The sequence below is a fragment of the Schistocerca serialis genome, chromosome 8, assembly GCF_023864345.2.
Source record: "Schistocerca serialis cubense isolate TAMUIC-IGC-003099 chromosome 8, iqSchSeri2.2, whole genome shotgun sequence".
Taxonomy (NCBI): Eukaryota; Metazoa; Arthropoda; class Insecta; order Orthoptera; family Acrididae; genus Schistocerca; species Schistocerca serialis.
Genome location: NC_064645.1, coordinates 319,253,778 through 319,267,132, shown reverse-complemented (window position 1 = coordinate 319,267,132; position 13,355 = coordinate 319,253,778).

Genomic DNA, 13,355 nt, shown 5'->3' with positions numbered 1-13,355 from the left:
CTGCGCGTCCCCCCTGTGTCGGCGCTCCGGCACCCGTTTTATTTTGAAACCCCATCCGGAGCCATCCCCCGGCTTTCTCGGCAGCCTCCTTTCTGCCGGCAGTCGCACTGTAGGGGGACGACGCCGATCGATGGCGCAGCCTGCATTCGACGCCGACCGCCACGGGGTCTGTGGACTCGGCGGTTCCCAACGGCTTCCTTACGCGTCTGATGGGAAAGACCTTCATCTCAGGTTTGCTAATCACCTAACGGTGTGTGGCGGAAGGTACTTCGGAGGACAGGGTAAGTGGAGGGTACATAGGGGCGTACAGCAGTCATTCCTCCTCTGCACCCTTACTTTACAGTATGTAGAGGAGGGTGTTTCCAGAAGGGTGACCCTTACTCCGCAGTGGAGGAGTAACCGCTAGTCACTACCTGGCGATGTCGATCATTGGTCTCGAGGAAATGTTACCGAAACACGAAACGTTGTCTGGTGGCAGAACCGAGAGCCATTTACTGAATTTTAACACCTCTTACATCCAGAATAGTTATAATAGGTGAACCCTTGATTTAGTTTCAAAAAAATTCGTAAGAATTTATTCTACTTACTAACGATTCATCAAGAACATTACCCCATTTAATCACACTATGTCAGCATGGAAGTAGTTGATGAAATCATAAGCAAATTCCTTTTTTAACAAATGGTAATTTATTCACATTAATGGTGCCTAAAGCATTTTTTAAAAAGAAACAGATTTAAAATTATAATAAGAAAGCACCTTCTAAATATCAAGTTACAATTTATTCAGAGGCAGAAAGAAACAAATCTCTGACTGTATGAGCTTTCGGGCTGAGAACGTTGCTGCTCCCTTTTGACACGGCCGTAGTTACAAGCGCTCACAACAACATCTGAAAGACTACACTGGTGCAAATCTGCAACACACCAGATTACTTTAAACTAAAAGTTTTAACAATTCACACAAGCACACAAACTATGCACCCTGTAGGAGGGATGGAAATGACACAAAACACTAACAATTAAAATATTAACCTTGCCACCGAAGGTGCAACTTGATTTTAACTTCTAAGAAAAGTCTTACGGTGGAAGAGTGGCAACTTTATATACTAAAATGACCATTTAAATAAAAGCCCATGAAATGCAATCTTATGTAAAATTATATAAGGTTGGACAAACAAATTAACATGCTCTACAGTACACAGATACCGCCTTTCAAGATGATAGGCAAGATCAAACATATTTCAGGAATTAGGCCGTTACACTCGAAGCAATAAATTCGTTAACACACCAAATCCGACTAACATGCCAGAGGCAGCTCCGAACGACAGACAAACTTCCTAACAAATGCGGACGAGAGACAGACGAGCAAGCTGGGGACGAGAGACTGACCAAGAAAACAAGTAAGATTTAACAATAGTAAATCACACAACATATCACCAATCACTTAACTTCTAATAAACTGCGATTTCTCGAGAAGACCTGGCGCAGCACCCCCAAATCGCTCTCCCGAACCGTCCGCTGCCTGCCGCTTCAACGGACGCAGGAAAGCGCGCCCATCTCCCGTCTTTCCTGGTCCGCACCAACCGACCGACTGACCGCTGTTCAGTCCGCGACTGCTGCTCCGTCGCGTCTGCACGGATGGTGCGTCGCCCACTCACTTCCAGACACACGACGGCGGAAATACTGGCTCGGACCCAACCGTGCAGAGGAAACACGTCCGCTGGCAAACCGACATCCATACACCCGGAAAGGAACAAGCCAAGCTCCACAAGATGGTAACTGAAGGGTCCCAGACGCGCTCGGAGAACCAGTTACACCACGGCGCCGCAGCTCGCATCGGCCAGACTGATGTCGTAGGTTGACTCCTGTTGCTCTCGTGTCGACCGTGAAGTCACTACCCCTCGCTATACGCCGCGGCCCACTGGACTCACGTGGCGACCTCACATGCGCCGACGCTCAAGACGGACAAGTCATCTTGTGTATCAGTGCGCGACCGACCAACCGATCGATCGATCCAACCGCCAATTACCATTGTCTGAGCAAACTCGAGCAGACTGGCGGCGTAACGCGCAGACTCCGAAGCAGGAACTAAGCCCCGACCGAGCGACCACTCGCTGAGTCCTTATACTGGCGGAGTGGAAAGACTGTCATTTTGCCGACTTTAAAGGTTGGTCCGAACGACAGACATACTAGCACTCCGAACGGCAGACAGACTAGCAAGCTGGGAACGAGAGACCGACCCAGACTGACTCCGACTGACCGACTGGCGAGTTTTTTTTCCTTTATTGTTATTTTAAACACCTTGTACAAAGTTGGACTGTCAGCAGCATAGTACGCTGCTCTTCAGCCGCGAGTGGTACAATAAATGACATAAAGGAGTGACAGATAATACAAAAAATGGCGGGTAAAAACTGTAGACACAAAAACAAGATACATGAAGCCGTTCACGCTGGACAAGAAAAAACACTAAAACCTGTTGACATGGATGACGGCGACGGCACACGTGAACACTGGTGGCGTGATGGCGAAAGAACACTAAACACAAACGAAGGCACACTGATGGCGATGATCTCCAGCGCGCGAATGTTCACTGAGCGTGTGCGAGTCCGGGGACCTGCCAAGAGAGGAGGAGAAGGAAGGAGAGTGGGAGAGGGAAGAGCAGAGATGTCATGGACAGGGGAGAGATGGGGAGGGAGAGGGGAGGAGGGGGGAAGGGGGGGAAGGGGGAGGGGAAGCCTGGGGGAAGAGGGGTGGAGGAAGGGGGATGGGGGAAAAGGAAAGAGAAGGGAGGGAGGGTGCCTAAAGGAAAGGACACAGGAAGTGGGGGGGGAGGATCAAAGTTGATAGGAGGGGTAGATGGAGGGGAGGAGGACATCATCAGGAAGGGGGAGCTGGTGGAAGCCACCTTGGGAGGGGGTAAGGAGGGTGGAGAGATGGAGACCGGGTGGGACGTGGGAATACAGGCGCGGCAGTGGACGGGGGTGGGAGAGGATGGGTGAGACAAGCAGGTGAGGAGGATCGAGTTTGCGGGAGGTGTACAGGATCCGTATCCTTTCAAGGAAAAGGACGAGGTGGGGGAAGGGGATGAGATTGTACAGGATCCGTGTGGGGGAGGGGAGTCGGATGCGATAGGTGAGGTGGAGAGCATGGTGTTCAAAGATTTGGAGGGATTTATAAAAGGTAGGGGGGGCGGAGATCCAGGCCGGATGGGCGTAACAAAGGATAGGGCGGATGAGGGATTTATAGGTGTGGAGGATGGTGGAGGAGTCCAGACCCTACGTACGGCCGGAAAGGAGCTTGAGGAGACGGAGTCGGGAGCGTGCCTTGGCTTGGATTGTCCGGAGATGGGGAGTCCAGGAGAGGCGACGGTCGAGGGTGACGCCAAGGTACTTAAGGGTGGGCGATAGGATGGCCATAGATGGTTAGATAGAAATCAAGGAGGCGGAAGGAAGGGGTGGTTTTGCCTACAATGATCGCCTGGGTTTTGGAGGGATTGACCTTGAGCAACCACTGGTTGCACCAAGCGGTGAACTGGTCAAGATGGAATTGGAGGAGGCGTTGGGAGCGTCCGACCGGTGAGCTCTTAGCGCCCCTTAAATGCACGTGAACGGGCAACCTTTCCCCTCTCCCACCAGAGGGACACCCCAAAGCTGCGACTGCCACAGCGGCGCCACCGCCAGAAACGGAGGGCGACTGCTTCACACTACGCGGTGTGGCGCGCACTTCGAAACAGCAATTTTTACCACGGCTCAGTAGGTAGCTAACGTCGTTTTCCCCTGCAGTAGTCGGCAGTAGGACGGTGGGTTTAGCAGTACTCACTCTCAGAGTAAAATAACAATGGTGAATGCGCCAGAGACTGGCTGCAATGATACCATGCCTTCCTCTGAAATCTCCACCAGGTATGGTCGCAGGTTCGAATCGTGCCTCGGGCATGGATGTGTGTGATGCCCTTAGGTTAGTTAGGTTTAAGTAGTTCTAAGTTCTAGGGGACTGATGACCACAGATGTTAAATCCCATAGTGGTGAGAGCCATTTGAGCCATTTTTTTCTCCACCACAAGAAAACAAATTTTTCTACAAAGAGCTACAAGGTGGCAACGGCTAGATTCCACTCAGAATGTGTCATCGACCATCGGGATTATATTAGCCTCTTCAGTGCTGAAAAAAAGAAAAAAAATATTCTTGCATTTTTTCGTGTTGATATGGACCTATTTATTGTTTACCTGAGCAAAATTAAAATTTGCTATAGTTGGTTTAAAAAAATTAAAAAAATTAGGCTTTGGTTTAGAAGGTAGGTCAGGATGCGAAATAAGAAGTCAACTGTCAAACATTTACAGCGTTATTTATTGCGGAAAATCTATACCAAAGAGGAATTTTTACAAAATACAAGAACCAATACGAAATATCAATAATTTCAAGTCCTGGCATTATCGTATACAGGTCAATGAGTGAGCTGAATATATAAAGAAAAGATATTATTTTACATTCATTTCGTATGAAAACCATATAGCACTTTTCATCCTTTTTTGGGCAAAGGTAAACATTTCTGTTTAAACATATTATTCTCCATTTTACTTGACAGGGGCGTGTTTACGTCTATCTCTATCTTTCTGTTCATCTGCCATTGGAAGATTGTTTATACTATCGTACTGTATATTTGACAGAGTGGATTGAAAACAACCATTATCTCATAGCTTTCACTAGATAAAAAATACTGCCACCGAATCCTGATGTCCAGAATTTTGGGCAACGACATTTATTGTCACAACAGCTCAAGTGTATTACTAGTCTCATGTCTCTTACGATAAACTCAGTCTTCGCAAAAGCCTCTTTCTCATTATACTTTTCCGTGTAACAGAAAGTCTGCATACGGCAGTGATTAATAAATAAATAAATACGGCCGGCCGGTGTGGCCGAGTGGTTCTAGGCGCTTCAGTCTGGAACCGCGCGACCACTACGGTCGCAGGTTCGCATCCTGCATCGGGCATGGATGTGCTTGATGTCCTTAGGTTAGGTTTAAGTAGTTCTAGGGGACTGATGACCTCAGATGTTAAGTCTCATAGTACTCAGAGCCATTTTGAACATAAATACGATTTACCTGGAGCAATTTGGAACGGATCCTCCATCTTCGCTATTTTCTAATGTAATACACCATTCCAATGACTGTGGTTAGCAAGAAGCACGAAACTAAAACTGATGTCCAGCAAACAGGTCATTGGGTTTCAAAGGTGAAAGAAATCTTTTAATGTTACACAATGTGTAGAAAGTCAGCGTCCAATATATTAGACAGCAGGTCTGAAAGGTTAAACAATTATTGTCTTGTTAACAGTCTCCCACTTATGATCTTGTTTGACTGCTTTGTTACTTTTACACATCATGACTTTTACACCATGATATGCTTTCTTACTTCGTCGCGCTAGCAGCTTTCTGTTATTACTATTTACAAGTTTTATGTGGATTTCAAGTATCGATGTTATTTAACGTATTATATGTCAGTTAAATTTCATGATCTGCCATATAAAATAATTTTAATTAATGATTACGTATACTGATTTCTCGATACTGATTTCGCGACACCGATTACTCATTCACCATAGAATTTGAGGGGTCTACTGCGTAAAGTTAGTTGTATAAATATGGGACTTTCTCCTCGCCCACCACCAGCACTTACTACGTACATAGGAATGTAGATACTGACGCTGAACTTATATCATAATTTAGGGTTATTTGAAGTGATCTACACATTTTAAGTGAATGTGAAAATTGGTTGTGTCAAGATAAGGTATTATGTGATTGTGGAAAAAGCAACTCCCCCCCCCCCAGAGATCTCCGATAACATAGTTGGTGGCCAAAGGAAAACCTGTTTAACTTTACAGAGTTCCGAAAGATCGAGTCCGCTGCAGCAGGGCATCGAAAATTCAGGAGAACATTTAACTAACATCCGGCAACGGCCTTGCCGCAATGCATACAACGGTTCCCGTCAGATCTTCGAAGGTAAGCGCTCTCGGGCGTGGCTGGTACTTGGATGGGTGACCATATGGGCTGCCATGAGCTGTTGCCATTTTTCGGGGTGCACTCAGCCTGGATTCATGAAAGGTATAGGTTATTGTTAGTCAGGGTCATTCTTTTGTAGAGATTATTGAAAGTCAGATTGCGTTGTGCTAAAAATATTGTGTGTCAGTTTAGTGCTGATCAGAATAGGTAAAGAGCGAAAAGTCTAAGTACGGTCAGTTCTGCTCAGCTGTTTGAAAATCAAATAATGTAAGAGGTTTATCAGCACAGTAATTCATAAATTTTTCTAAGGGGATGTTTCATATGTCGACTCTTACTTCTTTAATATTCCGTTAATTCTCACTAGATCACCGACTTTATCACCCGCAAAACATCTGCACACTATGCTCGACCCTCAATCATGTTACACCGTTTGCATCGCACACTAACTCTTCATACGTTGTCTACGAAGTCGGAGAACAAACATTCGACGATTGCTCCCAAATACTTCAAACTGAGATTCATCCATGAATGACTCCTTGGACCATTGTTGCGGGTTCCAGTTTTTATGTTCCTGTGCCCATTGCAATTTTTTTCATCTAATTTTGTTTGCGTAATAAAGGTTTTTTGGCTGCTATTCATCCTTTAAAGCTTGTTCACGAAGACAGAGTTGCGGTACTGAGTTAGAGATGATAATAATAATAATAAGGCCCGGGAAAAGAATAGGCCTCCGGTATGTTCCCCGTGGAGGCCCGGGAAAAGAATAGGCCTCCGGTATGTTCTGCCAGTCGTAAAAGGCGATGAAAAGAACAAACCTCTAATAGGGCTAGCCCCCCCTTTAGTGTGATTACTTGGTTCAGGACAGAACTAAAGAAGCCTCGGACAAGCGCCAACATGGTCGGGGATGACACTTGAACCCTATGCCCGCCCACAATGGTAACGACACAGCTAGCCAACTGGAAAATGATTTAAATCCAAATAGAGGTGTTTTGCAGGATATGCTTCCTGCAACCACCCTAGAAGGAAAACAAAGACAGAGGATGAGATGGTCAGATGAAGTTAATCGACACCTCATGTTCTGTTATTACCAAGCAAAAAACCTAGGAACCAACACAACTGGATACAGATCACAAGTACACACAACATTTATTACCAGATACCTGGAATTAAAATTTTTAACAGAACAACGACTAGCTGATCAGATTCATGTAATAATAAAAAATAACAGGATACCCCAGTCAGAATTAGAAAACATCAAACAACAAATACAACAAATACTGGAACAAAATTATGTGCAATCAGAAGAAGAAGAAAATACAGTAATGGACTCAAACATCCCAGAGAAAACAAACAAAGAACAAAACGCGCCAATTACACAATCAGAGGAAAACGAAATCTTAAGACAGCCACCAGAACAAGCACAAATAGAACACGAAGTGACACACATATTAGATATAGAAGAGAAATTTCAGCTGACATATATAGAATACAAAGACACAAATACAGACATTAGACCAATCTTGCATAGACCACCAAATAACCCACAAGTCGAAACAACAATAACAACTATCAACACAATCATACACAACAAAATAAATGAAAATACAACTATGGAAGAGTTACTACTACTGGTTTATGTAGGAGCACTCACTACACTAAATATACACACGAGGCAGAGATCAGAACCAACCAACACACAGAAGAAACCCACAAAACCAGCATGGCAACACAGGCTACAGATCAGAATAGAAAAACTGAGAAAAGACATCAGACAGCTAACACAATTTATAAGAAATGAAATATCAGACAAAAAACGAAAAGGGTTAGGTAAAATCTCACAACAAGAAGCGATAGTGCAATTAGATGAAAAGAAGCAGAAATTACAAGCATTGGCCAAATGACTTAGAAGATACAAAAAAGTGAAAATAGAAGGAAACAAAACCAAACATTCAACACAAACCAAAAGAAATGTTACCAGGCAATAGATAACACACACATTAAAATAGACAGTCCACAAAACATAACAGACATGGAACACTTCTGGAGCAATGTATGGTCAAACCCGGTACAACATAACAGGCATGCACGGTGGATACAAGCAGAAACAGACTCATACAAGATGATACCACAAATTCCTGAAGTGATAATTTTGCAACATGAAGTCACCCGAGCAATTAATTCTACGCACAATTGGAAAGCCCTGGAAATGATAAAATAGCAAATTTCTGGCTAAAGAAGATCACCTCAACACATTCACATCTACTAAATTATTTAACAGTTACATTGCAGACCCATACACATTCCCTGATACACTTACACATGGAATAACTTATCTGAAACCTAAAGATCAAGCAGGCACAGCAAACCCAGCTAAATATCGCCCCATAACATGCCTACCAACAATCTACAAAATATTAACTTCAGTCATTACACAGAAATTAATGACACATACAACACAGAACAAAATATAAATGAAGAACAAAAAGGCTGCTGCAAAGGAACACGAGGATGTAAAGAGCAACTGATAATAGTTGCAGAGGTGACATATCAAGCTAAAACTAAACAAAGGTCGCTACACTACGCATATATTGATTACTAAAAAGCTTTTGATAGTGTACCCCGCTCATGGTTACTACAGCTATTGGAAATATACAAAGTAGATCCTAAATTGATTCAGTTCCTAAACATAGTAATGAAAAACTGGAAAACCACACTTAATATCCAAACAAATTCAGATAATATCACATCACAGCCAATACAGATTAAGCGTGGAATACACCAAGGAGACTCATTAAGTCGTTTCTGGTTCTGTCTTGCTCTGAACCCACTATCCAACATGCTAAATAATACAAATTATGGATATAATATTACTGGAACATACCCACACAAGATCACACATTTGCTATACATGGATGATCTAAAACTACTGACAGCAACCAATCAACAACTCAACCAATTACTAAAGATAACAGAAGTATTCAGCAATGATATAAATATGGCTTTTGGAACAGACAAATGTAAGAAAAATAGCATAGTCAAGGGAAAACACACTAAACAAGAAGATTACATATTGAATAACCACAGTGACTCCATAGATGCGATGGAAAAAACAGATGCCTATAAATACCTAGGATACAGACAAAAAATAGGAATAGATAATACAAATATTAAAGAAGAACTAAAAGAAAAATATAGACAAATAGTAACAAAAATACTGAAAACAGAATTGACAGCAAGAAACAAGACAAGAGCTATAAATACTTATGCTATACCAATATTGACCTACTCATTTGGAGTAGTGAAATGGAGTAACACAGACCTAGAAGCACTCAATACACTTACACGCTCACAATGCCACAAATATAGAATACATCACATACATTCAGCAACTGAAAGATTCACATGAAGCAGAAAGGAAGGACGAAGGGGATTCATCGACATAAAAAACCTACATTATGGACAGGTAGACAATTTAAGAAAATTCTTTCTAGAACGAGCAGAATCTAGCAAAATACACAAAGCAATCACTCATATAAATACATCGGCTACACCACTGCAATTTCATAACCACTTCTACAACCCTTTAGATCACATAACATCAACAGATACGAAGAATGTAAATTGGAAAAAGAAAACACTACATGGCTAGCACCCATATCATCTAACACAGCCACACATCGATCAAGACGCATCCAACACATGGCTAAAAAAAGGCAATATATACAGTGAGATGGAAGGATTCATGATTGCAGTACAGGATCAAACAATAAACACCAGATATTACAGCAAGCATATTTTTAAAGATCCCAATACCACAACAGATAAATGCAGACTTTGCAAACAACAAATAGAAACAGTAGATTACATCACAAGTGGATGTACAATACTAGCAAATACAGAATACCCCAGAAGACATGACAATGTAGCAAAAATAATACATCAACAACTTGCCATAAAACATAAACTAATAAAACAACACGTTCCCACATACAAGTATGCACCACAAAATGTACTGGAGAATGATGAATACAAATTATACTGGAACAGAACCATTACAACAGATAAAACAACACCACATAACAAACCTGACATCATACTCACCAATAAAAAGAAGAAATTAACACAACTAATCGAAATATCCGTACCCAATACAACAAATATACAGAAGAAAACAGGAGAAAAAATTGAAAAATACACCCAACTGGCTGAGGAAGTCAAGGACATGTGGCATCAGGATAAAGTTGACGTTATACCGATTATACTATCAACTACAGGAGTCATACCACACAATATCCACCAGTACATCAATGCAATACAGCTACATCCAAACGTATATATACAACTACAGAAATCCGTAATTATTGATACGTGTTCAATAACCCGAAAGTTCCTAAATACAATGTAACATATACCATACAGTTAAAAGGAAGTCACGCTTGATGAAGGTCCGCGTCACTTTCCATTTTTAACCAGACCTAAGGTCTGAGAAAAATAGAAATAATAATATAAATAGCTTTATTCAACATCGAATGGTACACTGCACATGTCCAAAGAAACAGTAATGATTACAGTTACTTGTAAAATACACAAGACACATTCTTCTGAATACGTCACTGGAGCAACTCGCATTATTCTGTTCAATCAAATTTCGGGCTTGCAGCCGGTCGTCGTTCAATACTTCGCACGATATTTCAACTAGGCACCTGCCAGTCATCTTCAGGTGAGCCGTCTGCGAAGTATTGAACGACGACCGAAATTTGTTTGAACAGTCAATTCGCCGGGAAAATTTTAAAATTCACAACTCGCATTATGTTTACTGTCCTACGATTTTCTGATGTAGTACGAGCCTTTGTTGTTTACTCTGTACACGTATGGTTCAAAATGGTTCAAATGGCTCTGAGCACTATGGGACTTAACTTCTGAGGTCATCAGTCCCCTAGAACTTAGAACTACTTAAACCTAACCTAAGGACATCACACACATCCATGCCGGAGGCAGGATTCGAACCTGCGACCGTAGCGGTTCCAGACTGAAGCGCCTAGAAACGCCAGCTTGTCCTTAATGAAATTGCAAACATGACACTAATATTTCGATCAGTATACGTGTGTGAAGGGCTTTTTAACGGTATGGAACTAAATAAGTCACGATTACGCCTACATCGCAACCTGACTGACAAAAGCCTCCGAAACTGTCTAGTTGAGTCTGTATGTTAACTGTTTGTGTCAGATATAAATTTTACTATATCTTTATCGACCCAAAAATAGATAAATAATACTGAAAAACTGTTTTGTTTTTCATCCATAATGTCGAGAAATACGAAATCACACTGCACGTTCCTTGCGTAACTGTATGGCCGTCCGCTACAGTCTGGAACCGCGCGACCACTACGGTCACAGGTTCGAATCCTGCCTCGGGCATGGATGTGTGTGATGTCCTTAGGTTAGTTAGGTTTAAGTAGTTCTAAGTTCTAGGGGACTGATGACCTCAGATGTTAAGTCCCACAGTGCTCAGAGCCATTTGAACCATTTTTGTATGGCCGTCCCTGGTTTGTATGATTCTGTATGCGCCCTTATTTCAGAATATTTTTGACACCGTTCTTCATAAGAGATTTCTATCAAATTGCGTTCCTACCGAGTATCGCTTCAGTTGTGCGACTGTTTCCTGTCAGACAGGTCACTGAATGTAGTAAGTAAAGGTAAATCGCGCGTAAACCAAAAGTGATATCTGGCATTTCCCAACGAAGTGTTATAGGCCCTATGCTGTTCCTGATCCAAAAAAATGATTCAGGAGACAATCTGAGCATTCTTAGATTGCTTGCAGATGATGCCGTCTCTACCGTCTTGTAAAGTCATCAGATGATCAAAACCAATTGCAAAATGATTTAGACATGATATTTGTGTAGTGAGAGAAGTCGCAGTTATTATTGTTCAGTAAAGAGTAGTAAGAAAAGTGTGACGTCATCCAAATGAGTACAAAAAAAAGTTTAACTTTGGTTACACGATCAATTAGACACTTTTAAGGCTGTTAATTGGACTAAATTCTTAGTAATTACCAACAGGAATTAAACTGGAACAGTCACATTAATAATGTTGTCGGGAAGGCAAACCAAAGACTCGGTTTTATTGGCAGAACACTTAGAAGATGCAACATGTCTGTTAAGGAAACTGCTCACACTACGCTTGTTCACAGTCTTCTGGAGTATTGCTGTGCGGTGTGGGATCCGCATCAGATAAAAATAATGGAGGACAATGAAAAGGGCCAAAGAAGACAGTTCGTTTCCTATTATCACAAAAAAGATGAGAGTGTGCCAGGGATATAATAACAGAAGGGGAACGGCAATCATTAAAACAAAGGCGTTTTTCGTTGCGACGAGACCTTTTCACGAAATGTCAATCACCAACGTCCTTCTCTGAATGTGAAAGTATTTTATTGTCGCTAGCATACGTAGGGAGAAATGATCATCGTAATAAAATAATAGATATCAGAGCTCTTACAAAAAGATTTAAGGGTTCGGTTTTCCCACAAGGTTTTAGAGAGTGAAACGTCAGAGAAATAGTCTGAAGATGGTTCGAAAAACCCTCTTCCAGGCACTTAAATATGTAGATGTGGATGTATATGTAGGACGCATGTCTCTGTGAATAGCTGGCAAGTTGGCGCCAAGTTATGACTCGGATGTCTCTCCATCACGCTGGAAGCAGCAACGTGTGTGCAGCAGCTAGTAGTCGGTAACGTGATAGGCTGTCCGGAGTCAGCAGCATCTACAGTAGCTGCTCCCGTGCAGTTACAGCGAATGCACCGCCCGCATGTTGCACCGAGCGTCCGGCTGCCGTAATGCAGAAACCTTAATGCTCCATTCTCCTCAGTCAGCCTTAATACAACCGACTTTTACTTTTTTTGGAAAAAAAACTAATGAAGCGATCAATGTAAAACTTTTTGAAAAATATTTATTGATTCTTGGACAACTTTTTTTTAAAGTAATTCAGTCATTAGCCACTGTGCCTCAGTTTGACGGAACGGATTACCGGCACACCAATAAAGATTTCATTCTGAAATTTGTCTGAATTACTCCTCGGCATGTCCTCAAGGAGTAATATTTTCATTTTTTTTATTTTAATTTATTCACTAGTTATTGCAAAATAAAGCGATCAAAAACCCACGACGAAACTAAATCTTTGTGTCAAACGTCCACCATTTTACTGTATTGTCAATTTAAAAAGACTGTCCTATTACTTCGTGGTAAATATTCTATAGATTAACAAAACTGTTTCTTTTTATTTTTTTATTTCAGACATGATTTGCAGACCGCAGGACTTTCTTCATGTATACACTTCATTCTGAACAGAGCCACTTTAACATCTCGCATCGAATG